General features: G+C 37.0%; 1 protein-coding gene across 2 annotated transcripts in view; it reads right to left on the bottom strand.

Moving 5' to 3' along the window:
- CHRM3 (cholinergic receptor muscarinic 3) overlaps positions 1-14,332 on the bottom strand; it is a 241,749-nt gene that overhangs the window by 78,045 nt on the left and 149,372 nt on the right. For both annotated transcript variants that reach the window (XM_079969516.1, XM_079969517.1), the window contains one exon: positions 7,752-8,014. The gene's annotated coding sequence lies outside the window, so the exon portion shown is untranslated. The remainder of the gene's footprint in view (positions 1-7,751; positions 8,015-14,332) is intronic.

Raw genomic sequence — 14,332 nt, forward strand, 5'->3', positions numbered from 1 at the left:
ACAATTGGATACAAATAGGACAAAGCAAAATGAGGGAGAAATGGGGAAAGCTGATGTAAGTAAAGATTCATTATAAAATGTTCAATACATGTTGTTGCATTTCCAACAAACAAAACTCCAAAATAACTCTCACATTTCTAAGAAATATTGGCCATAGATATATCCTGAACAATTTGTCTTCTGGTGAACAAGTCACAAAAATCAAGTGTTCTGCTGGAGATCTTGTAAACACATTTTCTTAGAGAGGATTTGGCCATTTGGACTTTCCCCTGCATTTATCAATGACAAAATGGTTGCAAAACTAACAGAAGGATAAAAATGACAATATAGATACAGGGGCAAATGCGGGGAGAGTTGATAGATATTGTAGAGAGTCTATTTTCTACACACTATGTACACTTTTCATTAATTAGGGTTTCTTTAAAAATAACACCACAAGAGGAACGCCTGACAAAACTTTACAAGGAAGTTTGTGATTACTATACAGTACTAAAAAATAAATAAGAACAAAGACTCACAAACATAGGAAACCATGACTAGGCTCGCTGTCAAAACAGCAAGTGGAAAATCAAGCACTGAGAATAGCAGTGTCTCTGACTGCTCTATGCTATGTGTCAGGATAAATATAACTGCAATTATGACAGCATTCTTTCCCCGACTATATGATGGCATTTTAGCCAGGGTATGCACATCTTCAATGAGAGTAACATCACATAACATTTAACATGTATTTTATTCTACTAAACAGTGCAATTAGCAGTGGGAATGGACTTGAAATCATACAAAAGGAACGTGTCACAAGAATCATCAAGAATCCTTGGAATATTAGGTACTCTAGACAGTGACTCTGTAAGTGAGGAAAAGACAAATGGAATCTTACCAATAATTTTAGATCAGTGACCAAGGTATAAGAAAAGATTGCAATCTTTGGAACATGTAGATGAGCAAGCCCATTAACTTGGCTAATTTTTGGAGTAAGTAGCTAGAACCTAGATATAGTGTTTTCCCCCAAAGTTAGTTGTGCATTATAAACATTATTGCTTCATTTTCTTTAAAAAAAACCTTTTAGGAGAGTAGAAAGGAGGCTTATTTTTTATTTTAAAAAATATGACAACTAAAGTCCAAAGTTAAGAGCAAACAGAACTGTGGCAGCAGATCCAGATATGCATGTATTATAATCCAAATCAAATTGTTTTATTCTGTGACAGTCAAAACTTCTGGTTTAGATTTCTTACATCACAAATAAGTCCTCATACCATGATAGGTTAATATCAAACAATTCAGCCTGATATGCTTTGTGTACCATTACAGAAAGCTACACTATACCACATTTCTCAATCAAGATCTTTATAGGATCATCAAAAGCATCTCTAACCCAAATCCCAACTGAGTTCATTCACTGGCTTCAGATGCTGTCAAAGAAGAGTCACTGCAATGTATGACACCATATGTTCACTCTGCAATTGCACTGAGGCATTTGTGTAACCCTCTGAGAAATTCTGTATCAGTCTCTGGACTTTTCCCAACTGTTAGATCTTGTGTGGGACCGGTGCCTCCCTACAAGATTACTACCTTTCAGTCCTTATAGGGCTGACCTTTGGAGTGGGTGTCGGCTTGGCAAAGGAAGCTTGTTGAAGGGCAAAGCAGATTTGTATTTTGACAATGTGAAATTTGTGAGAAAGGAGGCTGGAATGGTAGCAGTAAGGACAGGGAGGAAGACACTACTCTAAGACAATGATTTACTTGGTGTCAAAATATAAACAGATGCAAATGATAGTAAGATATAACAGTTGTGGTTCTGAGTATCAGCAATCTTTTAAAAGCTGATGATTCTTTATGATTATTTAAGCTACTTATAAAAGGTTTACATTTCATTATAATTAATCAAGCACAAAATCTTTTCTATAGTAAGTACAGAAGCTATATTATTCAATGACATTACCAGCATCCTTCAGTGTACAATATAAAACATGGAAGGGAAAAATATTTATTTGGAGCAAACAGGGAAAATCACTACCTGGGTACAAATTTCCATCAGATTTTACCCCCCATCCACACATGCTTCTTTTTCTATAATTGGTATCACACAGTAGGGACTATTCCATTTATGAAAATGTTAACTTCCAATCAAAAGGAATATTTATGTTAAACAAGTAGAAGGAGTTTTGCCAACTTACAGAAGTAGCTGAGACTTAAGCTGCAAAGCAATAATTAATTATTGAAGTTTACTGCAAAGGGATAAAATCTAGAAACAGCTTAGTATAATATTTCACTGCAGGTGTTTCATGGAATTAATAAACAAATCATTGTTAATCAGTTGGCCCCATCTATGGGTTTGAAAAATCTATATCCAGTGGAGATTGGTCCACTAGGACTTACAGGAGCACAGTGCACACAATGAGAATGTCAAGCAATTTTTTTAAAGAGTTTCCTCTCCAAATCTCAAAGCTATGTACTCTTCCATCTCCCATACACATCTTATACTTCTGTTTGAACTGAGAGAAGCCCTGCAAACATTTCTGTCAATCTATTTCTTTCCCTCTGGCTAATCAGCTCTGCACCAGACAACCAATCCTAATCCAAAAGTATAGCTATGGCGAAGAGGTCCCTGCTATGAGCCTGATCGAACTGCCTGAAATTCAGCCCTACTAGGAAGGCTCCATCGCCATCTGTTGTTATCAGGGCTTTCCTTCACAGCTACTGTAGCGAATTGGGCTGGAGTCAGGACTGCTTCAAGATCAGCCACATGTGGTTACCTTAGCCTTTATCAGAATCATGCATCTGTTCTGAGCATGCTCTGAGCTGTTTCCTTCAAAGCTCCACCTACCTAACAAGGGCTTAGGAGTTTGCTTGTTCCTTGAACACTGCATTTTCATGTAAGAAGTGCAAATTCATTTATATGCTTAGAATCAATGTAAAAGATTGTTTAATTACCTTTTCAGATTATAAAAACATGCATTCTGTGGTACAGAATGAGCAAAATCATGGCACTGCATGTATCCAAGGAATGTGTTCTGAAAGCAGCAGCTTACGTAAGGAAAACATGTACTCTGCATACACACCAGTTCTTTTCTTTAATTGCAAAGTATCTCAGTGTGCTCATTCATGCTTCTCTAACCCTTTCACTGACAACACAATATGACCTAAAGCTACAAAATGATACCAGCAAGAGATCTCTGAGCATTGCAATTAGCACGTCTCATAAGTATCCCAAAGAGTTTAAGACTGCCAAACACTACAAAAATTATACATTTGTCATGAGGTGCAATCGGTTAAAACTAACATGTGCTGTACAACAATGTCTGTGACCCTCCACAATCTTGTTCTCCCACAGCTGCCAGTCTGCTGTGACTGAAGACATGTTTGCCAGTCCGTTTGGCTCACTTAAGATCTTAATGACATCCGCAGGCAGGAATGAACAGATATAGGTCCCTAACTTTTCAGCACACAACATTTTTCATTCCAAAGCTATTCCGTAACAATCAATTTAATATGTTGGCCATTAGGGTAATGGAAAATTATTCTGAAAGTATTTTCCTCCATCACCATCCCACTACAGCTCCAAGGAACTTTAGGCCAAACACATTAAAATAAACTACACCCCCCCCCCCAGGCAAAGCAATCCAGTGTTGTTCAGACCAGATAGCAAAGCATACTGCTTTATTCCTATTTGTTCTTCTCCCTTCCCTCCTACCTTCTAAGGGAGCAACTTTCATAGGACAGACATAGCTTGCCAATAGTTTGCCAAAACAGTCATGAGTTGCAAGCACAAGGCAAATATTTTTGACGCTGATTCAAAGAATAGCACAAAGTAATTGGGCATTATTACCAGAATTACTTTAAGACTCTATTCCATTTTGGAAATAAGGCTGAATAGTATTATTTTTGGTTATGTATAAATTGTGAGTTGGGATCTTTGTTATCTAGAGCCAAAAACCCCCCCAAAGAACATTTTCCTGCACATTTCGTACATCATCTGTTGGATAGAAGAGTGTTAAAAAGTGGGTAAAGCCTGGTGCATTTCAGTTATATTCAGAGTAACATCCTCTAAAAGTAATAAACATTGCTATATGTGTCCGATTACAAGTTTTAAAGTTGTTTGCTACCTAACATTACAGCTACAGAAAAAGTTTGTCGGATTAACTATGCACCAATCAGGTTGCAATTTCACATGTTCAGAACTAAATACTGCCATTTTCAAATCAGACTATATGTTCATGGTTGCGTCTGACTGCTGTAGAATAAAAAGGATCATAATAGCACCAGAAGATCAGTTCTCAAAGATGGCAAGAAATAAGGTCTCTCAATTAAGTAATGTTGTCATCCAGCACTAGACTTGGCTAACTTGACATTGGTATTTCATTTGGACAGAAGCAACATAGGAAGCTGTCACCATCTAGCTCAGTATTATCTGAATTGACTGACAGCAATTTTCCAGGGGGTTTCAGAGAGTTTCCCCCAGCCTTATCTGGAGATGTCAGGGACTGAAATTTGAACGTTTTGTCTGTAAAACATGCCCTCATCACCAAGCTATAGCCCTTCTCCTATTCTTAACACTAATGCCTAGGTGCCTATTAATGAACTCACATATTCAGGAAGACATGGCCAGCCCACCCATGAGGCAAGATGAGGAGAACACATCAGGCAACCAGATCAACAGGGGCAGCAGATCCCTTTGTAGATCTTTACTACCCTCCTTGTTCCTGATGTAGTTCTTCACTCACTCCTTCTTCCCTGGCATGGGGAAAAGCCATTTTGTGATTTGCCTCAGGTGCCAAAATGCTTTGGGGTGGCCCTGCAAGAAGAACTGCTTTTATCCAGCAAAATCTCAGTTCTATAGTTGCCACGTGACACACTCTCCTTAGGCAAAGGGGGAAAATCTTACATTTTATGTAAACAATTACAACTGAGGGGTGCAATCCTGCCAATGTTAACCAATTTTTAAAGCCATTGATTAATGGTAGAGTTAAGCACATGATTTATTCTACCCAATTTCAGTCAATGGGAAAAGCAACTAATCTATAGTGTACAAATTGGATAAACAGCAGGGAATTGCCTGTCAAAACATTTCATCTTGAAGTCCAAAAGGATTGCCAACTGGACTACAGAGAAAATATTGCCTGCTGGAATTGAATAGGTAAAATACAAAATCATAACTGATTGAATAATTCACACTTTCAGAGAGGAATAAAGAAACTGCCACAGATTATTGATGATCGACCTAAACTCAGAAATAGCGGAATGACCCACACCAAAAAATAGTGATTATGTAGTCAGACAAACAAGCAGTGCTAAAATCTTCTGCACAGTTAAGTATTGGCTATAGCCATGTGAAGTATTGGCCATGACACTTAAGGTTTATTTTTCAGAATGTATTGACCCTGCCAGAGAACTGTTACATTTATAATTACACAAGGAGAAACATCGATCCAATGATTAAAGGCATAAACTCGGAAGCCTAGGTCACTTCCTAACCCAGTAAGTCTCAGTTCATAACCACTGTTTAATTTGTCAGCTAGCATTTGTTTCCAAATCCATAAATAACAACCTCCATTAATGACCAAGAACTGCATGATCATTCGTTTAACAGCTAGTTTGTTTTAAACTCATTAATACCTACATTGCAGTAATACACATCATATTGTGTGTCTCTGTGACAATAAGCTTTTTAAAAAGGAAAAAAGAAAGAAAGGCAAGGCAAGGCAATTTGAAGACTTCAGGGCCCTGTCAAATGATATACTGAATGAAGCTGTCAAGGTAATGGCTACAACCACCCTTCAGGTTCATCCCAGGTAGGGAATTCATCTAATCTAAACCCTCATAGTGAAACATGATACTAGATAACCAGCCATCTAAATGATACTATGGAGGAGCAAAGCTCACTGACACAGCAAATGTTTTGCATATAATTGACCCATCTTCAACACCTGGCATTTTCAAATTAAAAGCATCGTGGGTAGTGAGACTATGAAAGTCTCTCTGAAACCTCAGTGAGCTGCTTCCAGTTGAAACAGACAAAATTGGGCTGAAAAGGACCCATGGTCTGAATCAAAACAAATCAGCTTCTTCTTCTTCACCCTCACATTGTTATCTATAAAATATTAGAACACTAAATATATCATATAAACTGAGTTTGAGACTGATGTTCAAGGACATCTGACATAAATAGTCAGCTCCTTAAAAGTTCCAGCTGTTGAGGAAAGACCAGTGAATTAAAGCTACCTTGTTTCATTAGGGCAGTGGGGAGAGACTTATTGGTCAAGGAATGAGTCAAGTAGGTGTCCTGAAGAACAGCATGTGAACAACTTCACTACAGTGGTACCTCAGGTTACATATGCTTCAGGTTACATATGCTTCAGGTTATAGACTCCGCTAACCCAGAAATAGTGCTTCAGGTTAAGAACGTTGCTTCAGGATGAGAACAGAAATTGTGCTCTGGCGGTGCGGCGACAGCAGGAGGCCCCATTAGCTAAAGTGGTGCTTCAGGTTAAGAACAGTTTCAGGTTAAGAAAGGAATCTCCGGAACGAATTAAGTACTTAACCCAAGGTAACACTGTACTTAGAAGTTTCCTCAGCAATATATAGTAACAACCACACACCAGTATGAAAAGAGTAGTATTTTATGACACACATCAGTCTGCCATAGAAGGCAAATGACTCAAAAATATGACAATGAACAGTATTCTTTTTGACACAATGAAATCAGTGGAGTAGTCCGTGCCAAGTGAAATCAAGGACTCACGACTGCACAGACATAACTGAAAACACATATCTTAAAGCATTATGGTTTTTGTCCATCATAGCCTAGATGTATGTTTACTCTAGAAGACTGTTACTAATGAAATTTATCTACAGTCATTTAGAATCTATTGAGATTTTTGCTGCACTCTGCAGGAAGCATGTGGAATACAAACCCAACAGTAATACTTGTCTGGAAATCCTAGCACGCATTGAACTACACACTTTTAAAAGGATAAGACCACATCAAATTCACAAATCAATTTTTCATGTATGAGAATGTGTTCAAGAAAATGTTTACCACCCTGCAACTCAAATACTGACTAAACTATTAAAACATGTCTACCTGGTTTACTGCCTGAGCCTGAATTCCTTGCATACATTCCTACAGAATGTCACAGAATATCCTGGTAGTTATCTGGCTAATCTAAATTAATTTAATTGTGGTATGAGCATCTAAGGGAAACAAATTTGAAGACAATTCAACAGCAGGGAATAAAATGCTTGACATTTATTGAAAAACTTTACATTTCTAGCCCTGGAAATTACAGTTGGGTGCAGAATCCTTCCAATGCTACCCTTCATCACGCACATTTAACACAATGCTAAATAATTGTTTCTAATTCTGTTTAAAGTGCTAAGTGGATTAATTCAAAACAGAAGATTAAATGATGTTATTTGCTTAAAAAAATTAAATTCCCATTGCTTCTTTTTGCCTTATTTGCCCCTAAATGATAGCATAAATACAGTTACGGTGACAATCTTAACTATATGAAAATGCATATATTGATACATTTCCCTGCCACCATTCTCAATCATTTTCTTAGGCAAGGCTCCAAAAATGCTTGTATCTCACAATAATCCATCTCTGTATTTCATATGCTAACTCTTTAAATGGGTGCAAAATGCCTTAGAATATGAGAAAGACATTGTCTCACTATCTCATACTGACTCAAATGATAACATTTTACAGACATATTTCCGTTGTTTAAAGTTGCCTAAAGTGATCCTACCTTTGAGAATAAGTCCAGGGTGCTGTATTCTGTCACTCAATCCTGTTGTATCCACCTTAGGCCTCTGCACTTCTCTTTGACAGAGGCAGAAGTGTAGCAACTAATCCAAGTGATGAACACCTCATGACACATTCCATACCATAACGATGTACCACAGAACATGGCACCAATTTAGAGTTCAGCAGAGTGCAAGAGGCAGGAGATTGGAGCAACTGGCGATGGTCCCAGACATTTTCTTTCAAGCCATGGATCACGAGGAGGATCTAGAGAAAATAATACCAATAAAAGGGCATTTCAGGGATGAGAATAATACAGAAAAGAGAAAAAGCCATTTATATTGTACTTTTAAAAAGTTCAATGATGCTTTGACTGTAAAAATCACTTGAATATTCAGGGAAGCAAAAGTTCAGAGTGGTCTTCAGATGCCTTCTGAACTGAATCATTCAAGTGGAATAATACATAGTTACTAATCTTTCAAAATAAGTTGGAAGCCCTGCCAAAGGAATATGATGCTGTTTTTAGGAAGCTTTTAATAAAAACTTTTAATTCCAACAACTGTTTTGCAGTTCCCCATTACCCATACCCGATTCTAAGACTTTGGATGGCTTTTCCCCAACAGAGGCGTATATCTGGAAAACTAACTGCTGTGTTCCAAACTTGGAAATACTGGAATTGTATCATTTTATTGCATCTAATTACTATTATCAGAAAGGAAGATGAATCAACTGATTCCCACCCCTGATAGCAGCAGTTCTTCTAAAAGTACAATTATTTATAGCTAAGTTTCTCAATGACTTTTTATAAAAGGATCTTAACACTGCACAAGTCATTTTTAATACTCTCAACTCAATGTATCAGGAAGCCACCTGATGCCCTCCAGATGTTGAAGTACAGCTCTCATCAGTCCCAGCAAGGACAGCCAAAGGTCAGGGATGGTGGGATTTATAATCCAACAATATCTGGAGGGCACCATGTTGAGGAGCCCTGCAATACATATTAAAAGTAGACTGGAATAAGCAAATGCTTACTCTTCCACCTCCCCCCCCCCCCATGATTTCTTTGCATTTTAATTGTTGTGGGAGAACAAAAGTATCAGAAATGCTCCAATACTGACTTTTATTTATTTGAATGGAATGTAAACAAGGGATTGCAAATTAGATGTGTCTAACAAAAAGTTATTCTGAACATTTAAGTGAGAGTCTTTGCATGCTGCCGAAATCCAACTCAATGTTTTACATTAAAAGGGCAAAATAGGACTATCATCAAGTATCTTAAAACCATTATTTTTAAATGAAGGATCCAAACATTTGAAGAAACACATTTTTTTCAAGTAGCATATTATATACGAAACAACTTTATTACTTGGAAATTAATGTAAGCCAACAGAGCTTCCATTTTCTAAAAAATATATATATTCATTTTTTCTCCCCCTAATGTCTCAACAAATGAAACGGAGTTGTAAAAATGTTACATGGAAAAAATATGAGAAACATTACACATACTTCTGTAAAACAAGAAAATCTTTAATAAAAAAAATGTATTCATGGACAGAGCATACGATTTAGACAATGTAGGTTCAAATCCCTATTCATTCATGAACTCAGTAGATTGCTTTGGAACTCTGTTTTTCAATTTTTAGGGGTCTTTTTAATATGTCAATATAAATGGCAATACCACATCGAGTTGTGAAGAACTAAGAAACCGTAATACACATTGCAAGCTAAATCTGGGATAGAATTGAAAGTCAGAAAAAAAGTTGGCTGGCCTTCATTATGTGGTGCATTGGTTTAGTGAGAATACATCTTTCTTTCTTTTAAAAAGCTAGTAACACAATGCAAATAATGTAAGAAAGGCACAATCCTGGTTGCTTTCAGACTCTTGCCAGTTATTATGACTCTTTGAGCGTCTGTATCATTGGCAAAGATTCAACATGCTGATCACAATTTGTTTTACAATGAGATCAAAGGTCCCCCTTGCCGCTCACACTGATGCCTCACGCTCTCCTCCACACTGGCCATGTTGACTTAGAATCCTTCACGTTCCTTAGTAAAGTGGTGGTCTTTTTAATCATAGCATACCGTGTTTGCCTCTTCATTTCAGTTGGCAGTGCATGCTGTTTTGACACTCACTGATCCACAGAGATGGAGCTACAGATTAACTTAGATTCAATTTAAAAGCACATACCTTTCAATACTCTTTATACTTAGTTCAAAGCCTATTATAAGTAGCGGGGAAAGTAGCACAAAAGTCCTTTAAAATGAACTGGGTTTTTATAAAAATAATAATACGGATGATACCAAAAAAGGCTAAGAGAAGTACATAGTTCTCAACAGCTTAGTTGGTTTTTTAAAAAAATAAAAAATAAAAATGCTATATATTTCTTTGCTCATTATTTAAGATAATAAATGAGTCAAATGCTATTAACATCTCAAATCGACTGATGTCAATGGGAATTTCAACATGCCCCAGGTTAAGGAGAAACAGGTTTATTTTCACTTAGTTTCAGCTCATGTAGCATTGCAATTTAATGACAGTTGTCTAATTTCTCTTGCACTGTTGAAATATTTTCAATTTAGAAATGACTGTTCTACTGCAAGAAGGGACACTTGCCAGTTTTTTATTATGTCAATTTGGGGGGGGGGGGGGAACCTGTCACCATTCTAGTAATAAACCAGTGACGTATAGGGAGCATAAAATATCTGAATATCAGGCTTGTCCATACTGGGCTTTACTGTGAATTTGAAATTGTCTGAGTCCAAAATTTCTGAGCATTGTTCACATGATCCATAGGAACAGTTTAACAATCAAAATGAGTGAATCTCCTACCTCCTGGAAAAAGTGGGGAGAAAAATTGTTATGTGGACAGGCAGGCTGAGGGGAGCTGTGAGGTTGGATCTGACCAGTGGCACTAAGGCTAAGACCTGCCTTGTATAAATGAAAATAAAAACCCAAATATGATCTTCAAAACAGAAAGGATTCTATGACTAATTTGCTTTCTTTTTTGTTGCTGCCACATCAGCTATGCTCTTTTGAAACATTGTTAATGGTTGTGTTGGGTTTATACATCCTAAGTTGATTATGTGTCTTTATCTGTAAGTAGTTAGCAGAGAACAGATAAACATCCTTTTCATCCTGTAGCTTTGAACCGACTGTTTAATTACAGATATGCATGATATCTCTTCTTTCATCTTAAACAACAGTGTGATTGCAGCCAAGGAAAACAAACAACAACAACAACTGATTGAGTGTTTTCATAGCTTACATACTTTGGCAAAGAAATTAATTAAATGTTTTCAGAATGTGAAATACTATCTGTGCACTCATGGGGGGAACTTGGATTATTTCACTGAGGACATGACAGAACTCCTTTCAGATGAAAGGTGTGTATTTGTGTAATCCAATAAAACCATTTCAAGGTTTAATTATCCAAAGAAGTTCAGTCAAATTGTTAGAGCTCTTCTTCTGACAAGAGACTGGGGCTTTTACAAGTACTGCCCAATCTTTTTGGCAAGTGTGCTACAGACAAATCAAAGTACTTCTCAAATGCATACTACCATACATATTTATCCCCACTGCCCCCACTTCTGGTCATTTGATACATTTGTTTCTTCTGGTGAAGGGAGAATCAGTGCACCATGGGAAATACAAGAGCAATAACTTGTGTGATAACCAGATAAAATAAGCTTCCTGCTACCCATTTGGACGACAAATCACTGCTGCCAGTGCCTCTTGTGTTAACCTATACAGCTATAGGTACATATCCTATACAGCTTAGGACCAGGTTAAGAGACTGCCTTATCCCTTATAAACCATTCATACAGCCATTCTCAAAATAAAGAATAGAACATTACATGCTACACTGACTGTGTGGAAGGAGGAAAGGTGGCTTCTGACTTCCATGTGTTCAACTTAACTGCATGTGTAACAATATAAAGAAGAGGGTGGGGTGGCCAACATTATCCAACTGTACATGTTCATTGTGAAAAATTCAGTTGCTGAAACCTAACATTTGAACATTTAGTTCTTAGTAATGTTACCGTCCTTTGATGTGATTATACAAGACTGGTATTGGCTTAATAAAGTTATTGTCCACTTGGAATCAGAGGTGGTATATTGATGTAAACACATTTAAAAAACACTAAACAGCCCTGGTTTCTAACTTACAAGCATGGACTAATGGACTACCATACAGTGGGGCAGTCCTACCAAAATTCTCTACTGCCAGCAATATGCAAACAGCCAATGATAGATACCTGTGCAGAGTAAATTAGATGACTGTGATATGGATATTTAGCAATGATTCCAAAGGAAAATATTTCATTGCCCAATAAAAAGAACAAGGTTTTCCAGTGTTACAGTTACTAAACAAAACATTCACACACTGCCAAATTTAAAAAGAAAGTATGTGAACAAATCATAATAATCATAATCTGAGTTTAGAGCACCACCAGAATTACTAACTTGAGAGTTCCCTTCAACTGTTATTTCAGAGTCAACCTGACTTCCTTTTCCATCTTTTTACCCATTTCACTAAATCATCTGAGCACAAATGACATTATGTAATGCACTGAGTAATGCTGATAATCCAGAAGCCGTCCTTAGGCAGCTTCCGCTGGAGACTATTGCCTACACTTTAACAAAAAGTAACCAGAAGAAAAGAAGAAGTATGATTCCTGGGATCCTACTCCATTCTCCCCCCCCCCCAAAAAAAAACCCTGGTCATGCAATCCCCCCCCCCAAAAAAAAGGACAACAAAGGCTAACATTCACCTAAAAGCATATTTTTAAAGGTTAACCTGATACTTAGGAACAATGAAGATGTGAGAACAACAAGGCAACTCTATGAGGTTATGATACTAAAGAAGGTGTACCAAACTACAGAAAAATTATGAATTAAGCTGTGTGGCTTGTATAGTAGCTAGAATGTCCAATTTTTGGCATATGGCTATCTTGTTCAAGTAGGTGCATCAGCACAGTTTCTCTGCACCACAATCTATATAGATCAAGTTCAAGCAAACCTAGATTAAAATCCCTGCTGCGGATGGCTTTGACAAAATCGCTGTCACCCTGACTGTAAAACTTCGATTAAAATCATGTACAGTTCTGGCCTGGGGGTGGGGTAAGAGTGATTTGCAATGTATTAAAAAGTGATTTTTAAAAATTTATAAACAAAACAAATTATCTTTTAAAAATCACAGTCCTGCACAATGCTTAAGTTATCCAAAGTCTGTGCTAGGTATGGCAGAATCCTGGAGCATAATTATTCGAGTTAAGCAGATAAACTTGTTCATACAGATAACCTTGTTCAAAACTCTGCTAATCATTGAAAGGTAAGAAACAGTGTCATGTGGCCAGTGACCACTGCCACTTCTCATAATTTGCAAGTTTTCCCCAAAAACATACCCAAAATTTCCCTTAGAACCACAAAATGGACCTGAAATATTCAAGATGCTGAATTCTATGATCAATAAATTCCCTGCAAGATGCACAACCCTGGATAGGGCTAAGGTTTATAATATAATATAATATAATATAATATAATATAATATAATATAATAATATACGGTAATACATACACACACACACACTGCAGAACCTTCAACACGTTATCATACCATTATCAGGTGGTATATACTTCACATAATCACATCAAATCTCATAAATGAGTGGTACCATAGCAAGCACGCATTTGTTTGGGGAACATCTTTGCTGGGAACAACACTGCAAATAACCCAGAGCTGATGAGTGAGACCCCTGGAGAGCAAAAACAGGACAATGCCTGCACTAAAGAAGCCAGCTAGTTAGCCACAGCATTACCCTGCTGTGACTATAACAGATTCCCTGGAACAGCTTTTGAATTCTACCAACTAAGAACCATATGGTGTGTCGTGATGAGTAATATTCAGTCTGGCTTTCCTTATAGGAGGATGTTCCAAAAAAAGACAATAACTTCACAGGATGAAAATGATACTTTAATCACACCTAATCACAAAAGCATGTTGTCTAAATTAAACCACATTTGCTTTATTGAACTGCATCGCTTCTGTGACATCTCTCTCTAGGATTACAAATACTGCATTTTAAACAATGTACAAAGTAAGAAGAATGTGCCTTATTTGCTCCCATCTTGGAAACAGGAGTTGTATACAAAACATAAACATTTAGAAACTAAAATAATGATTTGGGAGGGTGTGCATATTTCGATTTTTAAATAATGAAGTCAGCTCGCACTACAAGCAGTAAGGTATTTCCCCTTGTACTGTGAATCTGCACTTGGAAAGCAAAAGGTATTTGCTGTCCTTGTAACCCATACTACTCAAATATGCTACATAAAACACATGTGGCTCTCCATGCATGCTTTCGACCTATGTGTACCTAACTCTTAAAAAAATATTTCCATTTCAATAACGGTGTATGAATTGAACCTGTTAATTCCAAATGGCAAACAACCCATAAACATTTGAGCCAGCTCTTAAACAAGAATGCAATGGAACTGTAAAAGCAAACAAACACAAACAGAAAAAAATACAAACTAAGTGTTAATGCATGTTGATGGAATAATGGGTTTGAACCTCTTGCTAC

The sequence above is a fragment of the Podarcis cretensis genome, assembly GCF_951804945.1.
Source record: "Podarcis cretensis genome assembly, chromosome: 3".
Classification (NCBI taxonomy): Eukaryota; Metazoa; Chordata; class Lepidosauria; order Squamata; family Lacertidae; genus Podarcis; species Podarcis cretensis.